Source organism: Miscanthus floridulus, chromosome 18, assembly GCF_019320115.1.
Source record: "Miscanthus floridulus cultivar M001 chromosome 18, ASM1932011v1, whole genome shotgun sequence".
In the NCBI taxonomy this organism is placed as follows: domain Eukaryota; kingdom Viridiplantae; phylum Streptophyta; class Magnoliopsida; order Poales; family Poaceae; genus Miscanthus; species Miscanthus floridulus.
The window spans coordinates 27,098,720-27,110,695 of record NC_089597.1 but is presented as its reverse complement, the minus strand read 5'-3'; positions in this window follow the sequence as shown (position 1 = coordinate 27,110,695).

The window sequence follows — 11,976 nt, the reverse complement described above, 5'->3', positions numbered from 1 at the left end:
GAAATTTTCCTATGCCTAAACGTTGCAAATTATCTAAATTAGTAAACCATTATATATATATATATATATATATATATATATATATATACACACACGTTACGACGATAACTCTAAAACAAAGAATTAGAAGAAAGGGTAAACGTACTCAGCGATACTAGTAGCGATTGACTGTACAAGTTGACCGACTGCTCCTCGCTCTTTCTTTTCTCCGCTCGTCTGCCTGCTACTGTTGCCGTACTGGACGTTGCTTCCTCGCGACCTCACGCACGTGGGCCTGCCCGCCTGGCTGCGCTGGCTGCTTGCTTCGATGTGATGCATCACGTAGTCCTTCCTTGTTTGTTCGCCTGCTGAGCCACGTGCTCATGGTCGCTGCCGATCGGTCCGCTCCTCCTTTAATTGACGAGTTCGCTCGTGTGCTTTCCCCACCGACGCGCCTTGTGCAGAGCCATCCTTCTTCCCTCCCCGCTCGCTCGTGCTCTCGGCCCTCTCCTCTGCTTGCGCGTGCTGCCCTGCTGCGGCGCCGTTGCCGGCTCCACACCTAAGCGCGCGTGCCCCGGTCCCGCGTTGGTCCTGCGGTTCCTCGGCGCGCCGAGCCACAGCGCCGCCCCCCCCTTTCCCCGTGCCCACAGTCGCCGAGCCCGAGTCCCACGCCGCGCCCCCACCATTTTCGGCGCCGGAGCCACCGATGCACCTGGAGCGCCGCCCGCGCTGTTTCCCTCCGCTGCTGCGGCCTCGCCGCATCACCGTCGTTCGCCTTCCGTTCACCGTAGCCACGCGGAGCTCCGCCCAGTCCGCACCACCCCACGCCACGTCCAGTCACGGCCGCGCATCTCCTCGCGCTCGCCGTCTGTAAGGTCGAGATGGCGGACTAGAGGGGGGTGAATAGTTCTTTCTAAAATTAATCGCGTCGGCTAACCAAAACAATTGCGGAATTAGAACTATCAGTCTAGCCAAGACTACACCCCTCTACCTATATCCTCTAGCACCTTCCAAAGATACTAATTAAGCAACAAAGGTGCCGGGCTAGCTAGAGCTCACCTAACCAATTCTAGGAGCAAGGTCACACAAACCTATGCCACTAATACTTTGAGCAACAAGGAAGCTCCTACATATGCTAGTAAGCAAAAGCACAAAGTCAACTAAGCTCACTAGCAATGCTCAATAACAAGACAACCAATGCCAAATTAGAGAGCGCAAATACTTAGCTACACAAACTAAGCAAAGTGACTAACAATGTTACACAAACCTAATTAGCCACACAAGGGAGCTACTTCTATGCTACACAAGCAAGAAGGTAATTAGCAAGCTACACAAGCTATCTAATTACAAGAGCAACTACACAAGCTTAATATGTATAAAAGTAATGGCAAGCTTGTGTAATGGGGATGCAAACCAACGGGAAGAACAAGGTTGACACGATGATTTTTCTCCCGAGGTTCACGTGCTTACCAACACGCTACATCCCCGTTGTGTCGACCGCTTACTTGGTGGTTCAGCGGCTAATTGACATCACTCGCCAAGCCCGCACGTCGGGCACCACAAGAACCTACCCTGAAAGTGAGGGTAGCTCAATGACATGCTCAACTAGAGTTGCTCTTCGTGGCTCCCGCAGGGCGAGCACAATGCCCCTCACAAAGCTCTTCTCCGAAGCACCGCACAAGCTTCTTGCGGGCTTCGACGGAGACCACCACCAAGCCGTCTAGGAGGTGGCAACCTCCAAGAGTAACAAGCACCACCGGCTTGCAACTCGATCACCTAGTGCCACTCGATGCAACCTCATGATGCAATTGCACTAGAATCACTCTCTCACACAATCAAATGATCACTATCAAGTATATGTGAGATAGAGGGCTCCCAAGCACTACTACACAAGCCACCAAGGCTCTAGTGTGCTCAGCTTCCGGTCCAAGGCCAACCATGGCTTCTATTTATAACTCCACGAACAAATAGAGTCGTTACCCCTTCACTAGGCAAAAGTCGGGACGACCGGACGCTCCGGTCCGATAGACCGGACGCTGGACCTCAGCGTCTAGTCGTGCGATGCACGCCACGTGTCCCCTGCTTCAAATACTATTCGCCCGATCTCAACGGTCATCTATCGACCGGACGCTCTAGCTTGAACTGACCGGGCACAGCAACCCCAGCGTCCGATCGTTTCCAGTAAGGTACCAGACATGACCGGACGCGTCCGGTCGATCGCGATCGGACGCAGCACCAGCGTCCAGTCACCTCCAGCAACACTGCTCTGCCTACGTCATCACACATCACCTTGATCGGACGCACCCTATCAGCGTTCGGTCACTTCTAGCGCCAGCGTCCGGTCGAAGACCGACGCCTGCCCGCTGACTGCCACTTCTGACCGGACGCTGGAACCTAGCGTCCGATCACTATATGACCAGTGTCTGATCTACTCTGTGAGACCCTATCTTTTCGGAATAGGGTGCCGGTGGCACTGTCGGACTGTTCGCACTCTACGGGCGGACACTCTGCTGGTGGAGTTCAGAAAACCCTTCTCACCTCCGTTCCATCGCCGAGTTGATCCACATCAACTCTAACTTCATCTCCTTTGTAAATGTACTAACACCACCAAGTGTACACCACCATGTGTATGTGTGTTAGCATTTTCATAATTATTTTTCAAAGGATTAGCCACTCAACTTGCCACGCTACTCAATCCTAGCGACGATGCAAAGTTAGATCACTCGAGTGGCACTAGATGACCGATATGCAAACAAGTTTGCCCCTCTTGATAGTACGGCCATCTATCCTAAACCCGGTCACAAACTTCTCTACACACCTATGATCGGTGAAATGAAATGCCCTAGGTTATACCTTTGCCTTGTGCATTCCATTCCATCTCCTCCAATGTCGATGCAACACATGCACCAACATGATCAACAATGATATGATCCACTTCATATCATCACGTGATCATATTGGTTCACCGATCTTGACTTCACTTGCTTTTCACTGTTGCCTTCATCCATCGGCGCCAAGTCTTGCTCAAGCTTCACCGCCACGCGGTCCATCACTCCAAAGCCTCCGACTTGCCCTTCATGGTTGCAACCGGTCCATCAAACCAAGTCTTGTCTTGATCTTCTCCACCTTGATCACATGACTCAATGTCATGTCTCATGTGCAATGAGCTCCTTCATCATCACATGTGTGAGGTTTGCAACATATCCAAGCCATTTTCACCTTCATGGCATATGATGCTCACACATATGTACCTATGGACTAATCACCTGTGTATCTCACATAAACATAATTAGTCCACCTAGGTTGTCACTCAATTACCAAAACCACACAAGGACCTTTCAATCTTCCCCTTTTTGGTAATTGATGACAACTCTACAAAGATATGGAAATTAAGCTCTTTTGGATTCATGTTACTTGCCCAAGTAATTTTACCATGTGAAAATGATTTAGGACAAGTACCACAAACCCGAGATGGTAGTATTAGCTCCCCCTACATATGTGCTAGAGTGTTTGATTTGAAGCTCGCACATATGCATAGATTAAAATTGTGGGAGAGTAATTACTACTAAATGATGCTAAGGTGTATAGAATAAACCTTTGAAGCGTGTACCAATCGGAGTTGCACCTTTAAGTTCATCCTTAGCACCATGGTTAGCTAGATATCACTTAGAAATAAAAACACTAGATACCTTATGAGATCAATATTAAAAGCAAGGTATTAGCATTACTTGAAAAGCATACCAAGTGTCTAGCTATCATCCTATGCATGCTAGTTATCAAATCATTATCCAAGTTCTACAACTAGCATACACCACACAAGCATGCATATTGAATTTGAAAGCTTATGCAATACAAGCAAGCACATGAATATGCACATATCAAATGCAATCAATCAAAGTTCATGAGCTTGCTCCCCCTACTTATGTGCTTCTCTTGTCCAAGAAATTTTGATCCATCTCTTTTCTTTAATGTTGCTCCCTCTTTGTCTATATCCATGTCCAACCTCTACTTCTTTGAGCTTTTATATATTATCTCTCCCCCTTATATAATCTCAATCTCAAAGCTTTCATATCTTTGTACAATCTCTCCCCCTTTGTCATCAATTTTCATAAAAGGTGTGCTTCTCATTGATACAAAGGTATGCATTTGGGGTAGATGATTGAGGCTTGAATCTTGTATTTTTTATGGACATCATTTGATTGGTGGAATGACACCACTTGAAGATACCACTTGTAACTTATACCACTTGTATCTTGTGTAGGGATTCTTGAGATACCACACATAGGATCTTTGATCTTGATATCAATTTGTGGTACACCTCCCCCTATGTGATAGCATGGGTCATCTATTTGATACACTTGAGCTCTTGTAGGTGAGGGATGCATTCTTCATTTGATGATCACTTAAAGTTGAGGATCACTTGTGGAACCATCGTCTTGCATGATTGATACCATGTGTAGATGTGATACCTCTTGAAAGAATCTTTTAGTATGGAACCACTTGTTTGATTTATCAATAAGAACCATTTCTTGAATATTTGCTATCTTCATGAGTACCACTTATAGGATATCACTTGTGAGTTGATCTAGACATTACTTGTAGATTCTTGATGAAATACTTGAGTCTAGATACCATTTGAAACAAACAAACTAGATATCTATTTACATTATTGTCTTGCGCTTGTACTCTTATCACTATCATGAGCTTCTATGATTGACTTGAACTAAATTAATTTGCCTAAGCTTCCAAGTCCGGTTTGAACCAATGACAAGCTTCTTCACACCTCTTACAAGGGTTATCTTACCAATATTGTACTTGTCACTTGTTAGCAATCCAAATTGAGTCAAGTACTTGTGTTCACTAGCTCATGAACAAATTCATGTACTAACCACTAGATCAAGTAATCATTCAAATAATAGTGGTAGGCTTATGAATTTAAGCATTTCATTTGTTATGTATGATCCTATGAAACATGTACTATATGCACTAACCGTATACTAGTAAGGGATGAAATGATCATGCACATTATAATGATACCTTTGCTATGTTGGAGTAGAGGATAGTCACATAGATTCCAATTCATTACTCCAATAGCAATGTAAAGTCCAATTATAAGCTTGGTGAAGACCAATAGATACCATGTTGAATTTCATTCTTCACCCATATGAAATGAATACTGTAGGATCTACAGGAAGACAAAGAAGGCCTAGAGGGGGGGTGAATAGGCCTGTAAAAAAATTAATTCAAAACTATATTAGAATAGAGGGCGGCACTACCGGCCTTACAGGGCGGCACTGCCGCTCTGCAGAAATTAATCTAACACAGTTGAGATTTAATAGATATGAACCTAACCCCACTAGCTGCTTATTCCTGCAATATAATTTCAAGATCCAATTCGAAGACTGGATACCACAGAAACTTCACACAAATGTAAATCGAGCAACTAAACCATAACAATAGCCAGCAACAAAGTAAACAGCAAGTATAATCAAGATGAAGCACGCAAGACATAAGATTTATCCCATGGTTCAGCTCACCACTAAGGTTTGCCTAAGTCCATGTTGTTGAGGAAGCCACAAAAGGCTTGAGCTTGCCACAAAGGCTTGCCTTACCCTCGTTCTCAAATCAAGAGAGTGAACTCTTAAAGTGAGGGGTGATTTCTTAGCTTTCGAATGAGGTTACAAACCTCCCAAGGCTGCCACACAAGTTGGCAAGCACATGGGTGATGCCTAGCCGGCTAGGAGCAAGCTCCAAGAGTAATAAACCCTAGAACCATCAGCCAAGCGTGAACCAAATGCTCTTAGACTTTGGGAATCAGTGGATCTACTCTCCAATCGAGTTTTGCTGTCTTTTCTCTCAAGTTTTGATGGTTGGAATCAAGGATTTGCTTGAGGGATGGAGGAGCAACAATGGTGGAGAGGGATGAGCTTTGGTTCTGTCTGTTTTCGAGCAGAGTGACTCTGTGTAGAAGATGACCGTTGTGGGCTAGGCCTGAGGGGTATAAATACCCCCCCCCCCCCGAGTCCAACGGTCGGTTAAGGGCGGCACTGTCGCTCTTAACAGGGCGGCACTGCCGCCCTAGCCAAAACAGGTAACATGATCTGAAATTTGGTTGGCTGTTTTGACTAGGTGAGATGATGTAGATCTGTGAATTTGAGCATCTGGTTCAATAGTTGACCAACTATCCTAAAATCCCTCTTAATAGTACGGCTTTCCCTAAACTTAAATTCAAAACATAAATGAATTTAAACCTCTTTTGAACTGGGTCTAGCCACCTTTCGTAATTTGGACACTTGTAGCCTATACATCATCCTCATTCTTTGATTCCCTGCTTGTCATCTCAATAAACCTCATTAGTCCTCTAATTTGGTGGTCATCAATACCAAAACCCACAATAGGGCTTGATTACACTTACAATCTCTCCCTTTTTGGTAATTGATGACAACCCAATTAGAGCTTACATATGATATGAAATCTAAACTGAGATTTTTGAATCATGAATGTAGGAGGCTCCCCCTAAATCTGTGAATAGAGATTTGAATTCTCAAACTGGCCTAAAAGGCCATGATTCACATTTTAGGTGTGAAGGGAGCCTCCCCCTATATCCATGCCTGCTGTGTGGTGCTAAACAAAGTGTCACAGGAATAAACAAGATGCATATGATAGGTTATATCAGTTCAAGCACACGAGATTCTAGCTGATACAGAAGAGGGCGGCACTGTCGGTCCAATAGGGCGGCACTGCCGCCCTGACTATGTCAGTCAGGTAGTAAACAGATTTCTACAGCAGATCATATATATATAAAACAATTTAATCTTAGAATATGACGAGCTAAAAACAGTAACCATGAATACATGTCCATATCCAAAGCAAATAAAGTCACAAAGTAGCATAATTTCATAAAATAGAGTTTTAAGCGACTCTCAAACTCACAATCTGACAACTACTCTCATCAGATCTGAACATAAGCGCAACACGAAAAATCATATGGCGTCGAAAAACATTGACCCCTCTAATTTTCTCCCCCTTTGGCATCAAGTACCAAAAATAGAAGAAAAAGAAGAGAGATCATTTATCACTGTCGGAGTCAACGTGGGCACGTCTGGCGACGTGGGTGTGCGAAGTGAAGCGTGCTGAACATCACGGAGGTATAGCCCTAGCTGATGTAGAAGGCCCTAGCTGATTCGTCAAAGGACGCGGTCTCCTGGAATAAGTGCAAAGCAAAGCTGCCTGAACCTATGGATCGGCCTCTGTAGGGTGAATCTCTACACCAAGGTCCTCCTACCTTGGGGGCTCCTCAAAATGCTGCCCCAATGGGTACCCATAGTACTGACTGAATGGCTCATATGAGTGCCCATACTGCTGATCTTCTGGTTGCTCATCATGGTGCTCATCTGCCTGATCCTGCTCCTCATCAGAAGAAGAAAGGCGAGGCAAGTTAGGAAACTGGGGTGGTGGCTGCACTGGTGGAAGTGGTGACAGCCCTGCCATCTCCCTAGCATGCCTCACTGCTTCTCTGTTCTCCATTCGATCCTCATAAACAGTCTGTGAGGCATATGTACACTGAGCAAAAATTGCTTTCATCCATGCACTCATTTTTCCCCACTTTGACTTCTTCTTTTGTTCCCTAGCCCTGGACGGCTCAGGAATATCTCTGTGTTCAGCTCCAGAGGGATGAACGCCTGCTGCCCCACTATCTCCAAGTCCTCCAGAACTAGTGTGCTGAGTAGCTGAGCCAAGTCCCCCTAAACCACCATGGGTCTTTTTGATCTTATAAACAGTATGCTCACAATCCTTAGGGAACCACATGCCAGTTACTCTCTCAATCGTAAACATGAGGTAAGGAGCATAGGGCAAAGATCTCCTCCCATCATCCATGGCATATGCAAGCTCAACCCAAATAAACCTTGGAACATTAAATTTCTCACTGTTGGGAAACCTAGACAACACATTAGTGATATAGCCATTCAAATCTATTGCATTGTCTTTAGGGTTGAGAGTGATCCTGAAAAGATTGTTCATGATGTAATAAAAACTCTTGAGCTTTGTTCTTGACCAATCAGGAACTGCAAGATTTTGATCCTCCCACATGAAACTTACTTCCATTGGCTCAAAACGATGCTCATTATGTATCCTCTCATATGCCCTGTGGATGTGTCCAAAACCAAGAATTCGACAGAAGGTAACAAAATCAATGCGATAATGTCACCCATCAGTCATCCAATGAAGCTCATCCACTTCCCTGTTCCAATAGTAAGTAGCATGGAATTGAGCAAGAATCTCCCTGTTCCAGTCATACCTGAAACTCATGATGTCTGTCATCTCAAAGTGGTCACAGGTCTTGATTGCTGTAACAAACTGATGATCATCCCTGCTCTCCAAGTCACCAAAGTCAATGTACTGTATCTTGCTAATCTTGCCCTTGGACTTAGACAGAATGGCTGTAGCATAAAAATCAGATTGGAAAGCATTCCAAAATCTATAATCAATACCATTTGATCTGTCAGAAAAGTAGGGATCAATCTCTCTGGCTTCACCTGTCTTCTTCCAACTCATAGAATAATCAACAACTCTATGATCATCACTGTTTTGGGGAGGAATGAGATCGAACCTATCGGTGTTATTTCTCATGTAGCTGCTATCAAACTCTGAAATGTGCAAAGGAGAATTAGGCCATACATGAATAGTTCTTCCCATCCTCTGAATGTTTTCCTCTTCAGCAAGTTCTTCATCAAGATCTCTGTCTCTGGGAGTATAGCTCGCCTGTCCCCTGCCTCTCTTGACCTTTTGCTTGGTTGTCAACACCTTTCTTTTACCTCGGTCCATCTATGCAATATAAATGAGACTTGATAAGAAACTGTAAAAGATAATGAGTTAGACATAGCTGCAAGCAGGTTTTAACAAGAAAAAGAACTTTGAAGATGACACAGAAAGCTGTGCTGGATTTGAAATCAGCATGGTAGGGCGGCATTGCCGCCCCCTGAGGCCGGCACTGCCGCCCTCAGTAGCTTCACTATTTCATCTTCAATTTTCTCGTTCTGGTTAAATCCTATTTCCAATAGTGTCTATTCATCATCACAATTTCATAATCACAGTCTAAACAGAGAACACATGAAACCCTAGCCATGGATTTAAAAGATTGAGTATGAAAAACTTTTAGAACGATTTTTGATAAGTGAATCCAATCCATTCTAAACTTCATCGGCTATTTGAAATTGAGTATAGCAGTTAGAATTTGTGAGGGGTGCCATTAATGGTCCCAAGGGCGGCATTGCCGCTCTCCCCAAAATCATCCAATCGGTGAAATCCAAAATAAACTCGATTCAACCATCAAAAACCTTTCTAAATCCTTCATACTCCCCCTAGAAACTGAAATCCATGACTAAAAGCTTCACATTGCATAGATCGAGAAGGGGTTAGGGTTTCACCTTGCTTCCAAACCATTGGAGTGGAGGGAGAAGAGAAGAAACGGCTCGGCCAAGAGCCTCCTGCAGTGACCAGCGAAGAAGAGTCTTGGCCGGCTGTAGGGGCAGCACTGCCGGAGTGGCAGTCCGCAAGGAACGGCGGCAGCGTGTGCTTGTGAAAGAGGAAGAGAGAAGCACAGGCGTCGGCGTCGGCTGGGAGAGAAGGAGAGAGTTGCATTGGGGGCCAGAGAAGGAATAAGTAGAAGAAAATGGGCCCCGCGACCTAGCCAAAATTGGCTGAAAATGGCCCAGTTTTCAAAGAGCGGCACTGCCAGCCATAATGGGCGGCACTGCCGCCCTACCAATTTTGTAGAGATTACGCTGAAACTTTATGACCTTCTTAACCTCAGATATGGATATATATTCTCTAAATATCATGACCAGTAAGCAATTAACAATACAGACAATGGTCATGACACTTAGTTGGTCTTTTTAAAGTGATTTTGAAACACAATGTAATATCCTTTTAAATCATTTTCCTATGTTTCTAGGTTGTCATAACAGAGTTGTGCTATATTTCAGACCATGTTACGAGAATCAAGTATATTTAGCTCACTACGCAAAGCACAAAATCTTGACTCATCGAGAGGCTTAGTGAAGATATCGGCTAGTTGTTTTTCGGTGCTCACATGACGAATTTCGATATCTCCTTTGGTTTCGTGGTCTCTCAAGAAATGATGTCGGATGTCTATGTGTTTGGTTCTTGAGTGGCTTACGGGATTGTTTGCAAGCTTTATGGCACTTTCATTGTCACACAAGAGTGGAATTTTGGTAAATTGACATCTGAAATCAAGAAGGGTTTGCTTCATCCAAAGTAGTTGAGCACAACATGCACCGGCTGCAACATACTCAGCCTCAGCGGTGGAAAGGGCTACACAATTTTGCTTCTTAGAACTCCAAGACACTAGGGACCGTCCAAGGAATTGACATGTCCCTGAAGTGCTTTTTCTATCTACCTTGCAACCGGCATAATCGGAATCCGAATAGCCAAGTAGATTAAACTTAGAGCCTTTGGGATACCACAAGCCAAGGTTAGGAGTGTGTACTAAATATCTTAAGATTCTCTTAACAGTCACTAAATGGCACTCTTTCGGGTTAGCTTGAAATCTAGCACACATGCACACACTAAGCATTATGTCCGACCTAGATGCACATAAGTAAAATAAAGAGCCAATCATGGAACGATATACCTTGATGTCGATGGCTTTCCCTTCTTCATTTAGATCAAGATGTCCATTAGTTGGCATGGGAGTTTTGATAGGCTTGGCATTCACTATGTTGAACTTGTTAAGCATATCATGGGTATACTTGGTTTGGCTAATGAATGTCCCTTCCTTCATTTGCTTGATTTGAAATCCAAGGAAGAACTTCAGCTCACCCATCATGGACATCTCAAATCTCTTAGTTATAGTCCTACTAAACTCATCACAATACACATGATTAGTACTACCAAATATTATGTCATCGACATATATTTGGCACACAAATATATCATTTCCAACTTTGTGAGTAAAGAGTGTAGGGTCGGCTTTGCCTATTTCAAAGCCTTGTTTGAGCAAGAATTCCTTAAGGCATTCATACCATGCTCTTGGTACTTGCTTAAGCCCATAGAGCGCCTTTTGGAGTTTATAGACGTGGTTTGGGAACTTGGGATCTTCAAACCCTAGTGGCTGCTCCACATACACCAACTCTTGTATTGGGCCATTGAGGAATGCACTCTTGACATCCATTTAGTATAGCTTGAAGTCATGATGGGCAGCAAAGGCTAGAAGCATTTGAATTGCTTCAAGTCTTGCCACTGGTGCATATGTTTCTTCAAAGTCCAAGCCCTCTACTTGAGTGAAGCCTTGGGCCACCAATCTTACCTTGTTCCATGTCACCATGCCATTTTCATCTTGCTTGTTGTGGAAGACCCACTTGGTACCAATGACATTGGTATTGGGCCTTTCCACCAAGTTCCACACTTGGTTTCTCTCGAAGTTGTTAAGCTCTTCTTGCATGGCCATGACCCAATCTAGATCTCCAAGTGCTTGTTCTACCTTGAGGGGTTCCAAAGAGGAAACAAACGAGTAATATTGACAAAAATTTGCTAAGTGTGAGCGAGTTGTTACCCCCTTTCGAATGCTCCCAAGAATGTTGTCAACGGGGTGATCCCGTTGTATAGTTTGACGTAGCCTTGGATGCTCAACACCTCCTTGTTCTTCTTCTGGACCTTCAGTCTCTTCTTGTCCGAAAATAGGTTCCAAGTTGAGCCCTTGAAGTGGTGGAGTAGGAGTTGAAGCAGCTGTTGCTGTGGTGGATGGGGTGGCACTGCCACCCTGCTGATGTTCAGCAGGTGAGTGCTGCCCTTGTCGATGAAGTACGTCAGCGGAAATTTGTGCAGCAACTGCCTGGGGATCCTCATCATCAGTGGCTCGATCTTCTTGTGGCCTAATGTCGCCGATAGCCATTTGCTTGATTGCCTCACATGGTGGATCCTCCTTTCCTACAACACTTGAATCAACTTGCTTCACTTGAGAGCCATTAGATTCAT